The sequence below is a fragment of the Lissotriton vulgaris genome, chromosome 2_1, assembly GCF_964263255.1.
Source record: "Lissotriton vulgaris chromosome 2_1, aLisVul1.2, whole genome shotgun sequence".
Taxonomy (NCBI): domain Eukaryota; kingdom Metazoa; phylum Chordata; class Amphibia; order Caudata; family Salamandridae; genus Lissotriton; species Lissotriton vulgaris.
The window spans coordinates 185,552,627-185,565,318 of NC_141687.1; the positions used below are offsets into that span (position 1 = coordinate 185,552,627).

A 12,692-nucleotide genomic window follows, 5' to 3' on the forward strand; every position below is an offset into this window, starting at 1 on the left:
CAGGATCCAGTCATGTGCTGCAGCCCAGGTCTTCCTCCCCAGTAAGCAGCGTCATTCTCCAAGCCAGAGACGCATCCTCATGGTGACAGTCCTATCATCCGACGGGCAGCTTCGCTTTCCTGCTGACAGTTTTCTATTTACAGCCAGAGCCTAGCGCCCCTCACCACATCCTCCACCGACCATAACAAAACTGGTGTGGGACAAGGCCAGTGGCTCCTCTGATGAGTGGTTCACCTGGCTCGGACAGAGCCCCCACCCCCGTGGTGGACTGCCTGGGTGGCCATGGGTGTGTAAATCATTCCAGATGCCCAGCTCGTCCTACTCCTGGCATTTGGAAATCACTCTGGTTTATTGGATGCTTCCAAACCTAAAGTTTTTAGGTTAAACAAGACTACAAATCCTATCACGCAAAGGGGAAAAAAGACGGTAACCTATGAGCTATTCACCAATAGAACTGGGAAAGTTGACAGCTATGTTACTCCTAAAATCGGTCTTGGGGTATGGGGTGGCTGGGTCAGATGGCACTCTTTTCCCACAAAGTCTCGTTTAACCCACAATACAAAGCCTCGCTCTGTCCGCTCGCACGCCTTGCGTTTAGGACGTGTGGGATGGACCCAGCTTCCCCGCTCGTATAAACGCAGAGTAAGTGCTGGGGTTTGCATAAGAAAGGCCAGAGAGCAGCCTAAAATAGGTGCCAGCTGCTACCCCGGTGCCCCCTCGCCTCCTTCTCTGACCCCCAACTCGTAGGGTTGATAGAAGCCCCCGCACTGACCTGCCCTCCCAGCTGCAAGGGCTCCAGACTGACTGCATTACGGATGCTGGGAGAGCTGTATAGTTTTTGTATAAATGAAATTATAGCTTATGGTATGAGTGTTTACTTTCCTTGAAGCGGCTTCTGAGCATCCGGTGGTTGTCTAGAAATCTGAAGACCGGCATTTGCGGGAAAGGAGGCAGGTCGGTGCGGGCGGCGGTGCCCCCGAAGACCACAACAAAAAAAAATGGCGGCTGCAAACGGACGTAAATTTCGGATTCGGGGCGTGTTTTGGCGTTCCGAGTGACGGGTGACGTCACGGTCGAAAGAACGCAAAAAAACACGCCCCCGAATCCGAAAGAGGCGGGGCTTTATTGGAGTGACACCTGTCTCCTCCAATGGCCGGCCTCCGTTTAGGAAGCCAGCCAATGGAGGAGAGAGGAGGAGAGAGGCGGGTTCAAGCCCCCATACTCCAAATCATTAAATCTCCTCCCGGAGACTGCGCAAGCGCAGCCTCCGGTCCTCGACCTAAACAGCATTACATCCAGAGAAAAGTGGCGGTAACCATAAGAAGCAGATCCCACTTTCCTACACAGTCCTTCTATTGAGTTCTAGTCCTCTGGTTCATCAGGTGCAGTCCTTCTGTTTTCCACAGGTTCAGTTGTGTTATAAGGAAGGTAGCCAGGTGTGCCACTTTTATGCCTGACACTAGATTGTGGGTGGAGCAGACTCTACAACAGTAGGCAGACCCTCCAGGATTTTGCGATGCACAAAACAATTAGGAAATCAGCTGACAATCCTGATGACCGCAAAATAAACTTTTAGGCTGGAAGAAAGGTCTCCAGCTGACAGCCCAAAACATTGTGACATTTTATTGGCGGTATGCGCACACGTCACTATGTGGCGCTGTACAGCCTTAATAGCTGCCTGTTTTCTCGAAAGACAAGAAAACAGAAGTAGCCCTTCACTAGCAAACATGCTTAACTAATAACTGTAGTTAAGTTGTATTTCTCTTCATATAGTACAGCTTTTAAAATGTTCCAGGAATCCATTATCATGAAACACGGCTTAGAATCTTCTATAGTGTTAGGAGTAAATGGTTAAGGGCTGTGAATTTCTCCCTAAATAATACTTTTATTTAATTCTAGTGTTCCCTCGATTGTTACATGTCTTTTCACTGCGCATGCTGACAATGAAGTACTTAAACTGAAAACATCACAGTCTTTTCACATCGGTATTCAAAGCCATCACACAAAGTCCTCGTCGAGGCTGATTGGTGTACGATAATTGATTAGAGTCAGGTGTATTAAGTGCCATGGATACACATTCATGAAATACTGAGCAGTAATAGAGGACCATGCAGCCTCTGTCTCTTCTCAAAGGAGGTCTGCACACAGAACTACCATAGTATCAAAATACTGCACTGGGAAAGTAAGCATGGGTAACATGCAGACCTTTAGAGGTCTACTTACATAGAGTGCACCAGTGTAGGAGCGATTGTACTACTTGCAGCAACATTTTGTATTAATTCAATTAATTTAAAAATGTATTCGGTGATTAATAACAATCATTAAAACAACAATGACACCAGTAACACTTGCACCAACTGACTATCGGGTTTCACTTAAGCCCTGGTCATTCAATGCAACTGTTGGTTTCGTTCTTGTGCCGAGCGGTGAAAAATTGCAAAGGCACTGGTAAATATTGGTGCCAAATGCACATGCACCAATAGAAATGTGACCCCACGAGAATGAATAAAATCAGTTGTGTTTATCGTGAGGAGAATAGCAGCAACCCAGTTTCAGTTCTAACATTCACTTCCTAGCTAGGAGACATTTTCAGTATGGAATACCATAGCAAGTGACGCTGTAAAAGGTTCTTCGTTGTATTTACTCTGTTTAACCACATGGCTGCTAGGCGTTTTCCCGTTCTGCGCTGAAGCACCAAAATAACCATTATTCATGACGAGCTGGCCTTGTCATCCGCGCAGGGCAGGTAAGCGCCATGACGAGCCCAGCTCGTCATTAGCCTCGAAGGGGTTAAGTGCCAATAAGAAGTGGCGAAGGAGCGTCTGGTAAACAACAGTTTTATATGGCATTGTGACCAACGTACAGAGCCTGCAGTGTGCACAAAGACTGTTCTAATTAGTGCAAAGGTAATTAACATACATTGTTACCGTCTATGCATTGTACAGAAGCTATGTCCTGCACAGACCCATCCGCTGTGCACGCTCATCCGTTTACACACACGTCAGACACATGCCTGAGTCACCCTTGCACCGTATTCGTATGTACCGCCTGGGATACATCTCTCTCTCTCCTCTCACTTGCACTCTCTCACACACACATTGGTGGATGCTAAATCATACCCCCCCTACAGATTGTGGTGGAGCCGCCGAGTCTAATCATACAGGCATTCCTAGGCCTCAGAGTAAATAGGACCCCTGAAGTGTGGGGGCTACTGTGTGCTAAAGAGGCTGCAGGCGCCTGCACAATGCCACCCACATAACTACCACAAAGCACACCACATAGCGCCCACACTAGACAACAAAATACAGATGCCAAAGCATGCACAAGCACGACACATACATGCATACATATGAAGCAGATACGTGCATACACACTTCATACACCACCCAGAAGCATACACACAGACACTGAGCATTCACACAACTGATGCACTGAACACAATAAGCTTACATATCTCAGACACAGACCAGCTCCATGAAACACCCACTCCGGGCATAGATGCATGCAGGCATTTATACACACACCCTTAATATACACTAAACACTAAATGCACAAGCCAGACAGACACAGACAGACACAACTCGGACATCAGCATTTTGGCGCTGTAGCCAGTTTAACAAGTTGCACCAGAATGAGGAATAAAGGAATTTAGAATAAAACAATTTCCTGGTTTTGCAGTAGTTTGCACAAGTGAGAATGTGTAGCGGAAGCTTGTTCCGATGAAAGGGGGCAAGGTAAGACAAGACGCGATTGCGGAATACGGGAAACACAGACACCGTGACCTTTCCTAAACGGCAGTGAGGAATGGAACAAGACGACTGCTTCAGGATAAGGAGTGCAGTAACACTAGCTTGCACACCCAGGACGGAGAACAAGGGGAGGCAACAAACGCTGGAAACGGATGGAAGGGGCTAGAGACAGCAAACCGGCAGAGAACTGAGGGAAGGGGCGTGAATTCAAGGAACAGGAAGCCAAGCACTGGCTCCTCAGCAAACCAAAGTATACTAGAGTGAAGTGAATGGGTTTGCTGTCCTGGGATGAGCTCTGTTGCAGTAATGCAGCAGCAGGGGCGAGGACTCGGCGACTTCTTGGGGCGGCGGTTGTTGCGAAATGGCATGAAGAAAAGCGCCGCCATTTTCAGATTCGGGGGCGTGTTTTTTGCGCTCTGAGTGACAGATGACGTCACAGGGCTTATGAACCCAAAAAATCACGCCCCCGAATCCGAAAAAGACGGAGCCTATTTGGAGAGACAGCTCTCTCCTCCAATGGCTGGCCTCCGTTTAGGAAGCCAGCCAATGGGGGAGAGGCAAAAATAGAGGCGGGACAAATAGTCCCACTAAGAATCATTAATTCTCGGACTTCCGGTCTGCCCTTGGCAGACCGGATATTACCGAGACCTAAAAAGGAGGGAGAAAAAGGAAAAAAGAGAAGACGCCTAAAGACACATATACAAATTTACAAAAGCAGTCAGAATTTATTATGCATGTATTTCTTTTTTTTTTTTTTAAACAACATTAAAGGAACATAAATGCTCAAGAAAATTGTTGGCAAAACAAAAAACACACAATTTACATGCCAACCACGTGGCTAACAAACAAACATGATATCTACAAGGAACAACAAAAAACAAAATAATGTGTCCTTCTCAAATTATGGCCACAAGGCGTCGACGGCGTTTCAACCCCTAGGTTACTGTGCGGTCATCATCAGGACAGAAAGTGTCTTGAGCGAATAGATGTTACTTAATATAGATTCGGCCAATCAAAACATTGTGAAGGCCCTTGGACAATTGACCAGACTTCAGCAAGTACTGTAAAATATACAGGATTAATGGGTCGGCTTCTCAATAATGCCTCCAGGAATCCTCAGTAGAGTAACTTCAGCGGTGGCCTCTTTTAATTATGCTCACCAACATATCAAATTGAATTTGCTCATCTTAAGCGAACACTCGCACTCGCGGTGCTCCCAACTGTGCTGTGTTGGGAGCACTAGTGAAACGCTCTGTATATACTATACCAAAGTAGGGTATAGTGTGCACAGAGTCCTGTGGATCCCCATAGGTTTGCAGAGGCTTAAGTGGATAGTTCTAAAAACTTTATTTGCGGTAGTGTGGGCGAGCAGTTAGGCTTATCAGAGGGTTGTTTTAAGCATTTGTTGTACACACTTAGGCAAGAAATGATTACACACACTCAGAGACTGAATCCAAGACCAATGGTTTTATATAAAAAGTTATTACTTTGTCATTTTATTTTAGAACCAAGAGGAACTCAGTTGCAGGTAAGTAACAGTTTCAAGAATACAGTAGGAATTGTGTTGTAAAGGCATAAAAGTACCTTACAGGAGTATTAGAAATACTTTGATAGAGCCAATCAAACAGTAGCAACTTAGCAAATGTGAGAATTAGACATTTAATACAATAGGCAGAAATGCAATGCAATGCAATCCTATGGAAGGAAAACATTTATTTACATTTACCGGTAAGTACTTGACTTACACATCCAGACTTTGGGGGTTCCGTCCAACACTGGGCAAGGGTTGGATCAAGGAAGGTATTGCACTACCAGGGGCACTGGGGCAGCCGGGTGCAGAGGTCATTGGGCCCAATGTTAGTCAATTGAGACTGGGGGCACCCACAAGAGTAAGTAGAGGTGTTGATGGATGCCTGGGCACCGTCAGCAGGGATCCCCAAAAGTCAGGGGACAGAGGACGTAGGGGTGCCTTTAGGTGTTGGAATTTCTTTACCAGAGCAGGTCGCAGTCAGGGCAACCCTTCGTGATGAGGCTGCAGGCGTTTTTGTGGAGTCCAGGAGAGGTCAGCCACCGATGGTGTAGTCAGGATTCCTGGGGTGACTTTACTGGACAGGTGAGCCACTCAGACTCGGGCGGTGTGCATCGGATGCAGAGTAGGCAGGATTCTTCTGAACAGGGCAGCTGTCCTCTGGAGATCTGTTTTTTGTTGAAGAATAGGAGGTCTTCCTCTGGGTTCTGGAAGTCGCTGGCCACAGGGCAGGCATTGTCTTCTTTGCAGGGGCATTAAAACTGGAGCCAAGCCAGTAGTCTTCTTCAGGCTTTGCTGCACGGCGTCTACTTCGCCCTTCTTCTTCATAGGTTACAGGAATCTAAGGATTAAGGTTCCCGAGTGCCCCTAAATACAGAATCTAGGGGTGTTACCGGTACCGGCAGATGGTAGCCAATGAGTGACTTTCCTTTAGGGTGACTACACCCTCTGTATGTCTCCTACCCATGATTGGATAGAATCCTTCCATTCAAGATGAGGATTCCCTAAGGAGTGGGTCACTTTGGTCCAGGGCACCTTAGGGGTGGCCCGAGCAGAGAGAGGACACATCTCTCCTGGCTACTAATTTTCCCGCCGACCTTGCTGCCAAAAGTGGGTCTGGGTCAGGGGAACTGGTATCTCCACACACTGGAGAGGCCCTGGTCAGCATAACAAAGGACAGGAAGCCTTTGAGGCTCACCGCCCTGAATTCAGTTTCAGCTTGGGGGTTGGTGAGAAGCACCCCAAGCAGGCTTCGTTTCTGACCCATGAGAGCAGAAAGGCGCCCATCTCCGAGGGTCAGAAACATGTCAGCATGTCTTAAGTGTGGCAGGATGGTTCAGACCAGTCGGCTGCACACTAGCGAGTTGGTCATTTTTCAGGGGACATCTTTAAGATGCCCTCTGAGTACATTTTGCAATTAATTCAACACTAGCATAAGTGTGGGGTTTTGTTTTAAGATGAGAAGTTTGGTACCAAACCTCTTAGCATTCAGTATAGCCATTACGGAGCTGTGGAATTTGGAATGACAAACTCAAAGACTCAATATGGCTTTACTGCACTTAGAATGGACTTGGACACTGTAGTGACATATTGCTCATGTATCTATGCCCTAACCTGCGCCAAAACACATAGTCTGCAATGGTAGTGTGTATGTGTTAGGTGAAGGGTCTCTGAGGGTGGCACAATGCATGCTGCAGCCCTTAGAGACCCAATCTGGTCACAAGGCCTTTGGTACCAGTGGTACTTTGTACAAGGGACTTATATGTGGGCCAGAGGCGTGGCAACTGTGTAACCAAAGGTACAGTTTTGGGAAAGAACACAGGCACTGGGAACCTCATTAGCAGGTACCCGGTGCATATTCAATTAAAGTGCATCAGCTATTCGGCAAAACGTGGGGATAACCATGTGCAAAAAGGGGCTCTTTCCTACACTCCTTGACCAAGGAGAAATGTCGTCCCTGATCCTCCTCTACCTCTGAGCAGCTTTCATCACAGTATTCCTCCACACCCATATCAAGTGGCTCCACTACATCGGAATTTGGGGAGATGCCCTCAGATGGACCTTCCTCCCTTCATGTGCAAACACAAGAGAATTATTTGTGGCGCCCCTCAAGGCACATCCCACAGCCCAACCCTGTTCAACACCTGCATGACCCCCCAGGCCCACATCGTCATAACCCGTAGACTAAACATAATTTCCTGCGCCGATGACACCCAGCTCATCCTCTCGCTATCAGAATAGCCCTCCACTCCTAGGGCCAACTTCTACAGGTGCATGATGAACATTGTTGACTGGATGAGAGACAACTGCCTGAAGCTCAACACAGACAAGACAGAAGTACTGATCTAGAACAACACCTCCCAGTTGAATGACTCCTGGTGGCCTTCTGCACTAGGACCCTCACCCAAGCCGAAAGACTATGCCTGCAACCTCAGCATCATCTTGGGCAACAAGCTCACAATGAAAAACCACATCAACACGGTCTGCATCGAACTGCGTCCGCATCAGCCGTAAGATCTTAAAATGGTTCCCAGTCAACACCAGGTGAATTGAAACACAGGCCCTAGTCACCTGCCGGCTCCACTATGGCAATGCACTCGATGCAGGAATCACCTCGCCTCTCCTGAAGAGACTGCAGATCATCCAGAACTCTGTGGCCCGACTCATCCTTGACCTCCCCAAGGGGACCCATATCACCCCCAACCTCGGGCTCCCCATCCAGAAGAGGTATAATTTCAAGATACTGATCCACACATACAAGGCCCTGCACAATCTAGGACCAACAAAAATGAGCGAGTGACTGAATTTCCACCAACCCGCCAGATACCTGCACTCAGCCTCCCTTCACCTTGCTCACACGCCTCACATACGTCGAAGCTACTGCAGAGGTCGTCGCTTCTCCTACCTTGTGGCCAGGTCATGGAACAACCTTCCTCTTCACCTCTGCACCTTAAACTCTCTGCAGGAATTTAGGAAAGGACTCAAGACCTGGCTGTTTAACTGATCCTCTGCAGCAAGACCTTCAGCGCCTGGATACCCTCATAGGTGACAAGCCGTGCTATACAAGTCCTGTTTGGTTGATTCAGAACAATGCCATAATGAAATTCTATTCATAGGCCATACTTTTTCACCTTCCACTCTCCCAGCTCCTCTGAAAACATGAACAACTTTCAAAGGAGGTGACCACTGTAGAAATCCCTTACCTTCACTCCTAGGTTTCTTGATCCTGACTACATGCCCCACAACTCCTGGCTTGGACAAACAACCCCATCTCACATCCATCCTACTCTTCATCCTCTCTTTCACCTTCTACATGTGACCAAAAATATCTTCCTAGTTTTGAACAATTTCCTTCCCTTTACATTTCCTTACCCACCAAGAGCACACGGTTAACCCAGGAACTCGCTCTTGTAAAATCTGGAAAGGTGTACACCCAGTTGCGGGATGAACAGTAGTGCAATATGACAATAAAGTAGATTGTAAACACGTTCTCCAATCAAGACCTGGATTACAAGTCAACTTCAAGGACTCTTTAATCACTCTATTGTCTCTCTTGACCTGGCAATTAGACTCGGGATGACGCACTAACATTTTATTAGGTGTAATAGTTAAATTCCTCAAAAGTTCTTTAAAGCAACCACCTGAACATTGAGGGTCAGACAACAAACAATTCCACCCCCATATTATTAATGACATCCTCAAGATTCCACATACTAGCTAATCCCCCCTTTATATAAGGTACCATTTGCTGATGCCACAGAACCAACATCCCACTACCAGGAAGATGGCTTGGAGCATCTGGTGTGAAAAAGAAAACCAGCATGGGGACAATCTCGAGCCCTGGGCAGCTCTTAAGACCAAGGACATCCGTGAGCACACAAAACACCGCTGGTCCGCGTAATTACCTATTGACAAAGCAACTGACAATCTGCAATACTTGTACAAGAGAACAGTGTTGGTGCATGTGGTTATAAACAATTTAAGCGGCAGCATACATCCAAAATGTGAAACTGGTGTTTGGAACATGCTTGCCTTGAGTGGCATGATGGTCAGTGAAGATATGATTATCAGCTCGACATACCACTAAGATACTGTGAGTGGGATGCTTGACTTAAGAGAAGTTTTTAAGCCGGCCTATGTTCGAGGCAGCTACAAGTCATATCAGGGAAGGCTCACCCAGCACAGCCACCTCAAAAACTGCTCTTAAAGCACATTTTCTCAGACAAGAATCTCAGCAAGCCACCACGCCCTATCCTTAGTCCAACACTAAGTAGATAACTCATTACATGTTTGGGTTCTCTTCTCAATGTTGCTTGATTACCCACTATTCAAGTCTCAAATGCAATCTATATGTTATCAAACAAACTGACAACAACCTACGTATTGTGAAAATGACACTATGTACAGCATTTTTGTCCAAATGCTCCTGCAACACATAAATACAATTAAAATGTCCGGAGTTTCGCTGACCTTGGGATCCAGTCTGTCAAATACTAAGTCAACCAGTAGCAGCACTACTGCCCACCAAGTGGTCCACCATACAACATAAGCCTTTCCGCTAGGAGATGTGTTGTGCTGAGGTCCAAAGACTGACTGGAAGGTGATGGGCAGAGCAGAGATGTCCGCACATGCAGCAACGATGAGTGGATATCTGTCAATCACTTAGCAACTGGGAGGATGTTTGGGATAGTCCTGCTCTTGGCGAGTCCAAGATGTCCAGGCGTTTGTTGAGTATGGGGTGGGACAGCAACGAGTGGAGTTGCCAATGGGTTGAGCTCAGGGGCTATTTATCAGTTCGCAATGAAGAAAAGATACGATGGCAGTGGAAAACGACACACCGGTCTATGGCACAGGCAGAGTCCTAATGAGGTCTACAGCGGACGCCATTTCGTCGAATGTAAATGGTGTTTAGAAGCTGGGCTCAACTGACAGAGCCTAAGACTACCTGGGGGGCTAGAGAGGGGGAGGAGTGACTTGCAGAGTTGGATCTGTAGTTCCAAGTGAGCCACCAATGTCATGGATTCTCTGGCGAAGTTTGGTCAACACTCATAGATATTTGGCAGTGGTGCACCTCCGTTCAGCCACCAGCGGTGTGGATGGGTGAGCAATTTGAACGTTGTTTCTAGCAGTGTATGGACAACGAAGAGGGTGCATGGAATCGGCATGTCTCACAGTGAGCATCTGGGGTTGTTTACCAATTTGATGTGTTTCAGGAAATGTTCTGGAATTTGACCAAAGCCGGGTGTGAAATGAATGTACCCGATACCTTTGTACAAAATTGAGGAGTTACAAGTACAGCAAGCCTCAGGTCTGGCCAAGACTAATATTTATTCACTTGGCGCAGTTCTGTAATTACAGCTACAACGTTAGTGTTTGAAGAAACATTCTAAGATAAACCAGGAACCCATGGACTGCGGGATTGGCGACTCGTTGTAGTGTGGTGTCGGAACTGACATGTAGGTGACATGGTTCCTGTACATACTCTGTTTGTACAGCAGAGCTTTAAACTATATACGGCAGACATATGTATGGTCTGTTTAACTGGAGATATAGCGCCTTTGTGGAAGATACAAACCTAGGATCTATAGACACTAACAAATAGTGCCAGTGCCTATTTAGTGCATATACTTAACACATCCCCTATACGTTTGTTAACTATAGCTTGACCACAAGACATAAACATGAACAATTCGAAGATTTTAAGCGGGAAACACGTATTTGAGGGAGCATCAGAAGCTTCACTAACACACAACTGAGATATTACATGGGTATGAGCAGTGCAATGGTCCCTAACACAGATAACAGATGCAAGGAAGGTGGCAGCAGTAGAGTGTGTGTGCATACACACATGATCAACAGATGCAAGGAAGGTGGCAGCTGTAGAGTGTGTGTGCATACACACATGATCAACAGATGCAGGGATAGTGGCAGCAGTTGTGTGTGTGTGTGTGTGCATGCACACGATCATTAGGTGCAGGGAAGGTGGCATCAGTAGAGTGTGTGCATAAACACATGATCAACAGATGCAAGGAAGGTGGCAGCAGTAGAGTGTGTGCATAAACACATGATCAACAGATGCAAGGAAGGTGGCAGCAGTAGAGTGTGTGTGCATACACACATGATCAACAGATGCAAGGAAGGTGGCAGCAGTAGAGTGTGTGTGCATACACACATGATCAACAGATGCAAGGAAGGTGGCAGCAGTAGAGTGTGTGTGCATACACACATGATCAACAGATGCAAGGAAGGTGGCAGCAGTAGAGTGTGTGTGCATACACACATGATCAACAGATGCAAGGAAGGTGGCAGCAGTTGTGCGTGTGTGTGTGTGTATGCACACGATCATCAGGTGCAGGGAAGGTGGCAGCAGTAGAGTGTGTGTGCATACACACATGATCAACAGATGCAAGGAAGGTGGCAGCAGTAGTGTGTGTGCATACACACATGATCAACAGATGCAAGGAAGGTGGCAGCAGTTGTGTGTGTGTGTGTGTGTGTATGCACACGATCATCAGGTGCAGGGAAGGTGGCAGCAGTAGAGTGTGTGTGCATACACACATGATCAACAGATGCAAAGAAGGTGGCAGCAGTAGAGTGTGTGTGCATGCACACATGATCAACAGATGCAGGGAAGGTGGAAGCAGTAGAGAGTGTGTATGTGTGTGTGTGTGTGTGTGTGTATGCACACGATCATCAGGTGCATGGAAGGTGGTAGCAGTAGAGTGTGTGCATACACACATGATCAAGATATTGAGGGAAGGGGGCAGCAGCAGTGTGTGTGCATACACACATGATCAACAGATGCAGGGAAGGTGGCAGCAGTAGAGTGTGTGTGCATACACACATGATCAAGATATTGAGGGAAAGGGGCAGCAGCAGTGTGTGTGCATACACACATGATCAACAGATGCAGGGAAGGTGGAAGCAGTAGAGTGTGTGTGTGTGTGCACAAGATCATCAGGTGCAGGGAAGATGGCAGCAGTAGAGTGTGTGTGCGTACACACATGATCAACAGATGCAAGGAAGGTGGCAGCGGTAGAGTGTGTGTGCATACACACATGATCATCAGATGCAGGGAAGGTGGAAGCAGTAGAGTGTGTGTGTGTGTGTGTGTGTGTGTGTGTATGCACACGATCATCAGGTGCAGGGAAGGTGGCAGCAGTAGAGTGTGTGTGCATACACACATGATCAACAGATGCAAGGAACGTGGCAGCAGTTGTGCGTGTGTGTGTGTGTATGCACACGATCAACAGATGCAGGGAAGGTGGCAGCAGTAGAGTGTGTGTGCATACACACATGATCAAGATATTGAGGGAAGGGGGCAGCAGCAGTGTGTGTGCATACACACATGATCAACAGATGCAGGGAAGGTGGAAGCAGTAGAGTGTGTGTGTGTGTGTATGCACACGATCATC

The 12,692-nt window shown here is 47.1% G+C and overlaps 1 protein-coding gene across 1 annotated transcript in view; it reads right to left on the reverse strand.

The window, feature by feature from the left end:
* The window catches only part of HIP1 (huntingtin interacting protein 1), a 374,725-nt gene that overhangs the window by 249,092 nt on the left and 112,941 nt on the right, over window positions 1-12,692 (reverse strand). The gene's annotated exons all lie outside the window — the stretch shown is intronic.